A 12645-nucleotide genomic window follows, 5' to 3' on the forward strand; every position below is an offset into this window, starting at 1 on the left:
CAAGATTCCTACTCAATATGTACAATCATAAGAAAACAGAGAGAGATGATCAGGAGAATAAGGGCAAGAGCCCCATGAAAAAGTCGTGGTCCTTTGCCCAGTGTTTGGAACCGACCTTGTTTGTGGACTCAAAACCCATTGACTGAAAGCGAAGTTGGATCCATCACTACAGAAGGATTCTGCAAACTTAAGGCAAGTTTCCATGGTAGTTGTTCCAGGTGTAATCTGTCCCTCAGTCCCCGCATGTCTATGATATAACTGTGGGGGGAAAAAGATTCTCCAAACTAGTTGAGAAGAATGAGAGAATACAACAGTCACTGATTTACCGTAAGGAGGAAATGCTGCGTAAAGATTGTGTGAGCTTTCTGTGTTTGAAAGGGAAAGAAGTTCCTTGATTCAATCCTGATTCTGCTCTCTGGCAATAGCTCCAATAACTCATGACCCTTCGTTATACCCTCTGGAAGGTTTTTACTCATCCATTGTCCTTCATGATGGCACCTAAAGAAGTAGTTGGGATCATGCCGTAATTGAGGGGTATACCACCCGAAAGTCGATTTCCAGTTGGCGCAAGTGCAGAGCTTGAAAATTTTTTAAGGCTTGAGCAAACAGAATTTTTTTTTTCTCTCAACTCTTTGATTCAGTGTCAATACAATTCCCATGAAAGTTTAGTAAGCTTCTGTTCTACTTGTGTACAAATTCATAGGCTAGTATCCACATGGTTCTTTTTATCTTTATTATTTTATTTGTTCTCAAATCTGCTATCTTCCTTCCCTCTATGATTCCCTTTCATATTTAATGATGGTTATTTTGAAACTCCTTTAGATAACCTGCTTTAGTAGAAAAGCCACATTTCTAAGCTTGTCTTTGTCTCAGTTTTGAATGTTAATGAGACCTTTTTGTTCTATTCCTTTTATAGGCTTATATCTTGCCACTTGGTGTGATAGAAAGAAAAATATTACGCCTCCCCAAACATGTCCATGTTCTAGAACCTATGAATGTTTCCTAACATGGCAAAAGGGACTTTGCAAATGTGATTTAATGAAAGATTTGAGATGCAGTCTTGGATTATCCAGGTGGGTTCAATGTAATCAGAAGGGTTCTTACAAAAGGGAGGCAGCAGAACTGGAGTCAGAGAAGGTATAGTAGCAAAAGTTGGAGTGATATGGGGACAGGAGCCAAGGGAAGTGGGAAGTTTCTAAATGCTAGAAAATTTGGGGTCTTTTTCTTCTACCACTTCTTAAACCCTTCATCCTGGAAGTAACATATCACAGTTCCATCCACATTCAGTAGGTGAATACTAGTCACGTGCCACCTGGAGGTGCAAGAACAGACTGAGACCTGTAGAACTGTGGCTGGGAAGAAGAGTCAATAGGCTTTACTGAACACATAGAAGTTCTGTCATAGTCAGGTAGTCCTGTGGAGGGGGATTTTCATGCTGCAATCTGAATGTAAGTAGGAAACAACCAGGTAAATAAGAAGTGGGACGCTTGATATTAATTATGCACTTAATAAATACAAATTAAATGAATGCACGGATTAAAGAGAAGACCTTGGGCAGAAATGAATGTAGTAGTTCGAGAAACAGAAGATCCTTGTAGGTGGAATGAAGTGAGTAAGGTAAAGAGTATTTGATGGTGAGAATAAAATAGACAAGAACCAAATCATGCCAGATTTTCCATATCATGTTCATTTTTAAATGTGTTATATTTGTGATGAGATTCATTGATAGATTTTAGGAATGGGAGTGGTACCAATGATGTGCATTACTGAAAGTTCCTTAGGCTGCTGCATGGAACAATGGATGAACATAGGTACAGTGAATATAAGAAGACAAATGTGAGATTGTTGTAGTAGTTTCTTTTTTTATTTGCGGTACGCGGGCCTCTCACTGCTGTGGCCTCTCCCGTTGCGGAGCACAGGCTCCGGACGCGCAGGCTCAGCGGCCATGGCTCACGGGCCCAGCCGCTCCGCGGTATGTGGGATCCTCCCGGACCGGGGCACGAACCCGTGTCCCCCGCATCGGCAGGCGGACTCTCAACCACTGCGCCACCAGGGAAGCCCTGTTGTAGTAGTTTTGATGGGAGAAGCAGTAGTTCTACTTTGACTTAAAAAACTAAGGTGAAAAGAGGTGGATAAATTTGTGATATATTTTAGAATTTGTGTCTCCCATTGGAGTTATTATCCCTTCCAGTTTGAAATCAGACACACACACTCAGACACAGAAACACACACACACACACACACACACACCCCAAAGAATTTTACTTCTTTACATCACACCCATTGATAAAAAATAGCTCCGTATTTTTATTCCACAGGAATACCTGATAGTACAGACAGGAATGTGGAAAATATACACTAAATTTAGATTAAGAAGATTATAGTGACTACAAGTAGACTGAGTGCTAGTTTGAGTACTATTTCCACTTTGCCTCCATTTTTAGATTTTTCATTGGATTGAAGAAAGTGGAAAAGGCACAAAAAGAGAAAGAACATGCCAAAAGGGGCCCCTCAGGCACTTGCAGCAGCTGTCCTGCAAAAAAGAGAATTATAAAGGAAATATCAGCATAAAAGAGATACAGTATATGTCCCGTAATTGCAAAACCATACTGAATTCCCTGTTCATTTAAGTCGGGTTTCACATCTGGTCCATATGTGTAATTGGAAATCTCAGAATTTTCATCAAGGAAGATAAAGATGCCAGATGCTTTACTAAGAGGATTTATTTGTTTGTGAGTAATATGCATGGAAATGTGACAAAGGGAAAGCTATGCCTGGAACTGTGATTTAACACTAGTAAGTGAGAAAAAAACCCTCCTCTGTAAGGGGGTATACAAGAAGTTGTAAATTTTGATTTGATTAACATAATTAATTACTGAGGACAGAAACAAAGCATAGATGTTGTACAGTCAATCTAGAGTCTTCTGGGAACTTTTGTTAAGACCAAAAATAAGCATGAGGGAAAGTAAAGATTGAAAGTCTGAATTACTAAAAGCACGTTGCTCAAATTCAGGAGAAAATTGCCTCCTTAACTCAATGCTTAACCTGAGTGAATCTACATGATGCCAAAGCATTCAGATGGTTGGATAATTAGAGATGAGGATAAAGGAGAACTTGATGAATGGTGGAATTTTTGACTTGTCATCCAGATGTTTTGACCCAATAATGAACACATATTTTATTGCAGATGATAGTAATTTTGATTCAACATATTACATAAAACCATCAAAAAGATTACTATTGTATACAACAAACATTATATACTATTATAGTCTAACACTGATCCTTATCAACAATTCTGACATTTTCCATGATGAGCATTTTGCTGCCTTCACTTATTCTTGCCTTGAACAGGCAGATGAAGCAGAACTCTAATCTTACTCAGTGGCCACAGGGTGTGGGTATCCTCGAAGAGGCAGGGGCTCTTGCAATGTGCATCTCACCAAAAATATCTGTAGTTCTAGCCAAATTGCATGTTCTCATTGAGCCTCAGTTTTCTTCTCTTACAAAATAAAGGCATTAGAATTAATACCTTTAACAAAAATACTTTGGGCAGCAAATAATAGAAAATGAACCAATAGTAACTTAAACAAATATTGGTTTATTTTTCTTACAAAAGAAGTAATCTGGAGCTGAACAGTCTGAACTCAGGGCCAGTGGCTCCATGACACCCTCACAGATCCAAGAGTCTTCCAGATTTCTACTCCACTATTCCTAGATGTTTGCTTTTCACCTCATGGTATAACATGGCAGCTATAGCTCCAGACATTGTTCCTACATTCAAGGTAGCAGTAGGAAGGACAAATGGTATTGCCTGCTGTGCTGGCTCCTTATATTAGGAATCTATATATATATATTTTTAAAAACAACATGCATTTATTATCTCACAGTTTCTGTGGGTCAGGAGTCCTGACATGGTTTAGTTGAGTCTTCTGCTTAGGGCCTCACCAGCCTACAATCAAAGTGTCAGCTGCTCTGTAGGAATATATAATTTTTAGAAATAAAATCTTATTAGACTTTGTCTGACCTGTCAGTAACCAGAAATATGTAACACGGCCATGTCTAGCTGAAAAAGGGGCTATAAAGGCAAACGTAGACCTGGGCACATTTTTCATTCCAAACCCAAAGAAGTGCTATTAACAAGGAGAAATTGGGAAATGACTAGTTGAATGCATGTTTCCCTCACAGGAATTACTAAAGTCCCTTTCAAAACTCTATGATGGGGAAAGTTAGGATAGATAAGGTTTAGTGGAATTGCCAAGCTGATGTTAAGAAATCACTGTTCAGTCCTTAACGACTATTTGGAGAGTTGCCTGAAACTGAGAAAGAACCCTTGGGTCTTCTCACTTATGACTACAAAATAGAAGTTTCACCAAAAAAAAAAAAAAAAAATTACATGATTAGAACACTAATAACAGGATAACTTCTAAGCTTTTGGAAAGATTATCAGCATTACTTCTAGGATTCATGGTCTTTGTGAGAAAATTCCTACACAACTTTCAATTAACAGTTGTCAAGATGGTGCCTTTTTATATGGCAGCCAGATGTATCTTTTTAGTCTGATTGTACTCATACTTTTTCTGCCTTTCTGAAAATGGAAATGTATATATATATATATATATATCTGGGTACTTACTAGATTTCTTCAATCTTCTATGTGTGTGTTGTATGTGTATGTATATGTGTGTATCTGATGACTGAAAATAAAACTACTTTGTCATAGGATTCTGAATACTGAGCACACAAAAACAAAACTTAGCTAGAGATTTGGGAGGGTTCAGATATCTTAACAGCTATTCTCTTCTGCTGAATTACTAGAATCAAAGAAGTTCACATTACTGTGGGGAACGTTGGACCATTCACTTATGCAATCAACAAATATTTATAGAGCAATTACTATATCCTGTGGGACAGGAACTGCCTAGGCTCTGGGGGTTATAGTAATGAACAGCGTGGAAAAAACTCTTGCCTTCATGAAGCTTATACAGGCCTTTCACAAATTAGCTTCACAAAGGGGACAGCTGGAGTGGAATCTGAGGGGACAAACATTAGCTCCTATACATTTATAGAGCATTACCAAACTGACGAAGCACTTTCATGTAGTATACATGTACAACTTCTTTGAGGCAAATTTTCTACATGCATCTTAAAAGTTTAAAACTTAGATACTATAATCTATCAACAATTATTTGGGTCTCTTAATAGAAGACTTTAACTGTTTTCCAATTACATCAGTTTGAACAATGAACCCAAAGAGAATGTTAGATGGCTTAGAAGAGGAATGGGGAACCAGGAAATTTGGGGCAAAGTCTTGGCTTTAGCTCTAGCTGTTTGTGTTACTCTGCACAAGTAACACAATTTACCTGGCTCCCTCTTTCATCATCTTAAAATAAGAAGTCGGGAAAGGCACTATAAAGTCTCTTAGTTTCCAGACCTAGAGATATACAACAATGTTGACTTCCCTTTATAGGAATACAGAGTGTGGGTGAGAAGGAAAAGAATCAGGAAGTAAAAGAAGGTTTATGGATAGACAAGATTAAAAAACCCTATTTATAACTCCCCCCTCTTCCTGTTTGTGGAGGCCCAGACAGGTAGACCCTGCCAATAGATCACCCAGGCTCAAAACTCATTCTAAGAAGGCCTCACCTGGAGAGTTACTGTGCCTAAAGGTAAAAGACGAGAGCAAAATTGCATCCATAAGAGACTGTCAAGAATTCAAATATGGAGAAGGATGTTGAAACATGTTCTCAAAATAACAAGGGCTTAGCAATTCCAGAATTTCCCCCTCCCCCAGCCCCTGGAAACCACTATTCTATGCTTAGCTTCTATTAGTTTGACTGTTTTCGATACCTCACATAACTGTAATCATGCATTAGTTGTCCTTCTGTGATTGGCTTATTTCACTTACCATAATGTTCTCAAGGTTCACACATGTTGCTGCATATTGTTGGATTTTCTTCTTTTTTAAGATTGAATTATATTCCACTGACATGTCTAGAGATAATACTATATTGTACACTTAAAAATCTGTTGAGAGGGTAGATCTCACATTAAGCATTCTTACCAAAATGACTTTTTAAAGGAAAAAAATTTACAAGGCCTTAAAGGAGATATTAGAAGCTACGTATGGGGGGAAATTAACGAAAAATGGAAGTGAACAAATGTGGGATCCAGGAGGCTAGGCTGAGCAGATTCAGCAGTATTTTGAATTGATATTTCAAATCCATTTACCAGCTTGGGGCATGGTTTTTTTTTTTTGTTTGTTTGTTTTTTGCGGTACACGGGCCTCTCACTGCTGTGGCCTCTCCTGCTGCGGAGCACAGGCTCCGGACGCGCAGGCTCAGCGGCCATGGCTCATGGGCCCAGCCGCTCCGCGGCACGTGGGACCCTCCCGGACCAGGGCACGAACCCGCGTCCCCTGCATTGGCAGGCGGACTCTCAACCACTGCGCCACCAGGGAAGCCGGGGCATGTTTTTATAAATGATAAAAATGGAAGCGTTAGTGTAGTCAGTGTTTCACTGGAACATTTTAATACTATGACTCATATTCAGTTTTCAATAGCACAACTTTCAATAAGTACACAGAGAAATTTTCTACTGAATTCAGAAAGGAAATTAATTTATGTTGGGTATATAATAGGCGTGCCTCCCCCCAAAATGGTATAAAAACAATAACAATATGCAAAATGTTTAGAAATTATGTTAGATAAATAAAAAAGGCATTACATTACATAGATTAAATAAAAATATTTGCTATTTGATAGCAAGTAAAGTTGAATCTACTGATGATATTTTTGCCTATGGTAGGACTGTAGTAGAGAAGGATACGCGTATTCTTTAAAATGTTTACAGAGGCTTTGCCTACACATCTAAAGTTATTTTACAAAGCATTAAATTCAGTCAACCAGTAAATATTTTGTAATTCTTCTATAAATTGTTTTGCTGAATCATGCACAAGTCCCCCCAGATTTAGTGTTTGTTGTTGATTTTTAAATAGAACTTTCCAAATTACACACTAAGAGAGAAGCACCTCATTTTGCTGGACTTATACCATTAGTCGGTAGTTGACTTAAAATATTAGAATTAGATATTTAGTTTCTACCTTTTACTTATCTGGTTAATAGACAGCCCACCTTTTAGGTTCTGTATGAGAATGGCAGATTGTCCTCCAATTATAATAGGGTAGAATTCATGATTCTACTTTATATGTATTTTATACATAATAGCTCAGTGTTGTGTGTGTGTGTGCAGGTATATGTGTGCAAGTGTGTTTCTTTTGGAGAGGGGGCAGATTGTTGTGGAGGATGAAAACACTTAAGTCCCCATGTGTGAACCTTCAGGCTGCTAGAAGCAGGAGGCAGTGACAGAGAGTCTGATCTACCAAAGAAGTGTATCTGACATTTTTGGAAGTGGATTAGCTCTTACCTTAAAATTTTCATAAAATAGTTTTAACATCATTTTATATTTGGTAAGTGAATAGAAGGTATCATTTTCACAATGAAAATTAGGAGAAATATTTAACAAAGATGTTTGAGAATTACTAAGCAGTCTGCTAAAATTACTCTGGATTAATAGATTCAAAAATCAAACATTATATAACATTTCTCGTAGCTTTTCCTCTATGTCACTGTAAAGACTTTTCTTTGTCATTTGTCTTGGTTAAGATTGCTTATTCTTCTATTCTCCATCTCTCTTCCACCCTATTAGCAAGTAGAACCGGATGAAAGTTGTACTGGGCAAAGTAAACCATCAGTCTGCTAAGAAAACAAGTCCTCACCTACCTCACAGCACAGAGGAAAAAAGCAAAACCATGGATTCAGAAAGACCTGAGTGAATATCACAAATCCACAACCACAACTTAATTGTGCTACCCTGGATAAGTCACTGTCTATACATTTGTAATTTCATATTAAAATAAATTTGATAACTAAATTGAAGGTGATTTGAGGATTCATGAGAAAACTATTTGAAAAGAAGTATGCAGAAGCTCAGTTTCTTTGAAGCTTAAAAAAGCATATTTGTAATATTAGTAACAACAATAATAGTAATAGTGTTATTTTAATAGAATAGTGATAATAATAGAAATAGTAATAACAATTGTTATCCGTAGCTGAAGTCGCCTTTAGCAAAGCCTATTTTGGTATGAAAAAAACCCCATAAGAATAAGACAGTTAATTGTAAAAATATGAAGTAAATATATATTCCTTATTTATGAGGAAGGCCTCAACAAGCAAAGTAATCTAAACTGAGGTGCATCAAAATAAACTGTTAAGTATTCACTTCAGTAATATAATCCGGTTCATTATCATAAGCAGAACCAGGCCGAGTTACAATTTTTTTCCTAAATCTTATTTTCTTTATTACCAAATATTTGTGTTTGTTTGCTCTTGGGAGGTGTGTGTGTGTGTTTGCGTGTAAGAGACAAACTCAGGACTGAGTTTTCCTTCATAGTAGAAAAAAGTATTTGGAAAAGAATGTTAGAGTGCTTCAAGAACAAAACTCTCACACCTCACACATACTTAAGATAAACTTGCCTGTCTTTGAGATAATGTAAGGTGTCTCCTCCAACAGATGATAAGATCTGCAAAAACAAAGAACAGTTTTCTTCTTGTTTCATTTTGTTGTTGTTTGTTGTCACTTAGCACCCACCACTTAGCACAATGCCTGATACAGGAATTTGTTATATCTGGTGAATAAATAGATGAGATAATTTCAAATGAGTGAATATCCACTAGAGCACCCACCTATGTAAATAGATGTTGTCATATACATTCATCTTGGGGACAGAACTGAGTTGTTCCCCAGCCCGTGGAAAGAAGTTCTCTCATCTCTGGCGCTAGGAGAAAGTTGGATAAAAGACATGACAAGACATGACATGAAAACTGAGGCTTCTTATTGGGAATTAGCTTGCCTTCAGCTCAGTGAAGCAACAGGGCTTTGGAAGGTACTCTGAGGGTGGATTTGGTTTTTATTTCTTAAGTATATCTATTTATAGTAGCAAAATGTTCAACTAATTAATGACTTTGTTTCATAGTCTGATATATACATCAGACTGTATAATTACATATAGTTATATGTAGTATACATATTTATATACATAGTTATATATTTATTTATGCTTTAACATTATTACCCAAAGAATTTTTAAATACTACAGCCTTGAACTAGCGGCAGTTAACCTGGAGGCACAAGATTTTAGGTGATTTTCCAAGAGTCAGCTCGGAGTAGAATGACCAGTTGGAGAGACAAGTGAAATATAGGATAAAATAGTAGAGTGCATATACATGTTTTTTGAGGGGAAATCTCAGACACTGCTCTAGAAGAGGGACCTGGTAGAATCAGAAAGGATTGGAGCTTGAATTTATTGAAATTTAGGTATGAAAGGAAATGTCACCTTATTTCTAAATAAAAATTGGTGAGAAAGTAGATACATTCATGATCTATATGACATCCCTAGGAAAACATTGTCTGGCATGTGGCAAATCCTCCTAAGGTAATATTGTTACCATTATTATTTTTGTAATTGTTACTGTGATTGAGGGTGTGCCTAACCAAACAGTACATAGAGAAGCATTTATTGAATGCCCTGTACTTTTGTAGATGTGATGGGTGATACCAAAACTTGATAACACCTGCAGTAAGAAATGCAAATTCACCTCTTCAGATAAAGCGTTTGTTCAGAAAAGATCTAACCAACAAAAAAAAAAACTGTAAAATTTATTTAGTACAAATTTATTTAGTACTAAATGCTAGGCAGCTCATTCAGTTTCACTTAGTGCTTTGAGTCCTGTCTGAAAGAAGTGGTCATGAGCTCCCAGAGAGAAGTCATCTTCTCTCTAGTTGAGGCTATGACAAAGATCAAAAGATTTCTTGTAGTAGTTTTGCTGCCCACAGAACCTAAGAGTTTAATGGAGACTTAAAGAGTGACAAATTAGAGGCAGGACATGGTTTTCAGGTCTTACTGTTTTTGCCAAAGAAAACAAATGTCATTTTCCTTTTTTTTTTTTTTTTAACAGAGACACAAGCAATTGTAAGGAAACTGTCAAGAGATCCAGATAGTGAAAATTCATGGGAAAAATGAGGTATCTTTTTCAAGGCCCAAGAGTTGAGAATAAATGTGGTTATTCAATGTGTAGGGTGTTTTAAGTAGGAAATGGGCTAACGATTTCCTTTTGAGTAACCCTCTCTATTGCTGTTTGTCTGAAGCAGAAATGTTCAGAGAGGCCAAATGTGTGTTCATGTGCTGCGTGGAAATGACAACACAGGAGACAATATTTTGGCCAATAAATTCAAGCCAAAACAATTTTTGCATGAATTATGCAAAGAGAATATAAATCTCCTCTTTTCCTTATATGTTGGGCCAGCATTCCTTGAACAGAAATATTTTATATCTTTCCTTTGGATCATAAAACTTGTTAATGGAAAGGCAGGAAGGACACTGGAGATATAAAGCTTTAAATCATTGTTTCTGAAGATATAATCAAAGATTGGTTAAGTGGTTTTTCTGAAGTCTCATTTATGCTTATTACCATCCCAGTATAAAAAGGAAAATGAATTGACTTTCTTAAGGAAGGTTTTAAGAACAGCAAACCTTAAAACTGTAAGCTTTAGTTTATACGTTTCCAAATGTAAAAAGTATTTGTCTCTGGTACCTAACAGGTGCTTATTAAAAATGCTTACTGTAAGCTAAGGAAAACAAGTTGTATGGAACTAGAAATTGAAAAAGTGAACTTAAGTATAAACCTTGCACTCTTAAGTTATTAAGGGGTGGGAAAAATTTCAAAGGTAACTCAAGTTAGAAATTTGTATAAGCAATCTAAAGGAGAATAGTAAGCTTCTCCTTCTGATTTAATAACTATATAAAACCTGAACATGAAGGGTTTATTTAAATAGCTAATACGTGGAAAGTACACAATAAAAATAAGAGGTTAATACAAACGTTAAGAAAAGTATAGTTTACAATAGGGTAAAGAGAGAAAACAGAGTAGGTTATTCATGTATTTATTCATTCACCAAATATATCTTGGCACCTACTGAGTACTTAAAACTATCATAGGTTCTAGGGACCAAACAGTGTGCCAAAATGAAGGGAGAAAAAAATGAAATTAATCTCTAGGGGAAATAAGCTTTCATAGACTCTTCCACATCTACCCAGGACCCCAACTGTGGAATAAAACCTGATGAATACAAGAAGATGTGTTGTATAAAGGCAGTCTGCCCTTCTCTTTCATTTAATTAATTAATTTATTTATTTATTTAGGTCACACCACGTGGCTTGTGGGATCTTAGTTCCCCGACCAGGGACTGAACCCGTGCCCTTGGCAGTGAAAGCACTGAATCCTAACCGCTCCCACCAGGGAATTCCTGCCCTTCTCTTTTAAACTTGTGACCTACTGGGTATATTTTATTTGCAGGTTTTAGGGTTCTGTGATGTTAAGGATCTCAGAAGAAATGATAAATCAAAGCAAAAATCTGGACAAGATGCAAAGGACAAGTGCTGTTTTCTCTTGGCCTAATGCATTGCAAGTACACTACCAGTGGTCTTTGACATATTTCTGTCAATTCAGAGAACACAACTATCATAGAAAAAAACACTATTATGTAATCTTCATAGCTACCAAATATACTCCATATTACCTTATGGTTACAGGATTCTTGATGTTCTTCTACTGTAATGTTGATTTTATTGTTACCAGATGCTTGGCCATGTGCCTTGGGTTACCCAGGTTCACTGGTCCAACAAACAAAACAAAATTGGAATCACATTGAGTACATACATCTGATGAAATAACGATATGTAAGAGAAATAAGAAGAAGAGTTCCAAATGGAAAAAAGAATTGAAGTACTGTCTTATGAGGGTAGGAACATGAATGCCAAGAACCTTTAAGAACTGAACTCAGCATTCTCAAAAAGGCTTTAATGTGTGAGCAAATTCCAGTGGCTACCAGGACAAAATGTACTTGTATGTTTCACACAGCTTTGTTTTAAGGGACTTGGAGGACTGACTGTGTAAGTGATGAAATGCACAGTCCCCTCATGTCCTAAAACCCATCACAGGGATATTTGTCAAAGCCTGTCTGCATAAAATCCAATTTGTAATACATTTTAATATTTACATTAGATTGATCTTGTCAGATGTTTTTTAGTTAATCCCTGTATTCAATAAATCATGCTGAAGAACTTACCTTAGAGCACAGACTTCCCTGTGGCTCAAATAAAAAATAGCTGTGTGTTTAGTAACTTAAGGGAACGTTCAGGCAATCAAACTGAACTTGACCACACAGCTTCCCACCTTTTCTGGTTCCTACATACTAGCATTACTGACAGTTCTTCAATTAGCCCCTTAAGTTCCTACCTCCTGAAAGATGACAGATAGGAGCATCAGTGACATATATGGGATAATGAAAAAGAATGTGTCACTTGGACCAGAAAACCATAGGTAGAGTAATAGCTCTGCCATTGATGAGGTGTAGGACCTTGGGAACCCACTACCTCTTTATGAGTTTCAGCTTCATTATTTTTATCTATGAAAAGGGGATTATAATACATTCCTTGTCTATCTAATAAGGTAGGCGTGATGACTGAATGAGAACATGTGTGGAAAAGCTTTGTAAATTAGCAAGTGCCTTACCTTTGCAAACTAT

At 36.9% G+C, this 12645-nt stretch overlaps 2 long non-coding RNA genes across 2 annotated transcripts; both read right to left on the reverse strand.

Annotated features, from left to right (window-relative positions):
• Nucleotides 1-2283: 2283 nt before the first annotated feature.
• Nucleotides 2284-7896, reverse strand: LOC141276933 (uncharacterized). Its single transcript, XR_012327330.1, has 2 exons — nt 3889-7896; nt 2284-2533 (listed from the first exon to the last, which is right to left on the reverse strand). It is a non-coding gene; the product is annotated as an uncharacterized lncRNA (long non-coding RNA).
• A 330-nt stretch (nt 7897-8226) lies between these two features.
• LOC141276867 (uncharacterized) lies at nt 8227-11733 on the reverse strand. The gene is made up of 3 exons (XR_012327117.1): nt 11638-11733; nt 8745-8836; nt 8227-8581 (listed from the first exon to the last, which is right to left on the reverse strand). It is a non-coding gene; the product is annotated as an uncharacterized lncRNA (long non-coding RNA).
• Nucleotides 11734-12645: the final 912 nt, after the last annotated feature.

This window comes from Tursiops truncatus, chromosome 17, assembly GCF_011762595.2.
Source record: "Tursiops truncatus isolate mTurTru1 chromosome 17, mTurTru1.mat.Y, whole genome shotgun sequence".
Lineage (NCBI taxonomy): Eukaryota > Metazoa > Chordata > Mammalia > Artiodactyla > Delphinidae > Tursiops > Tursiops truncatus.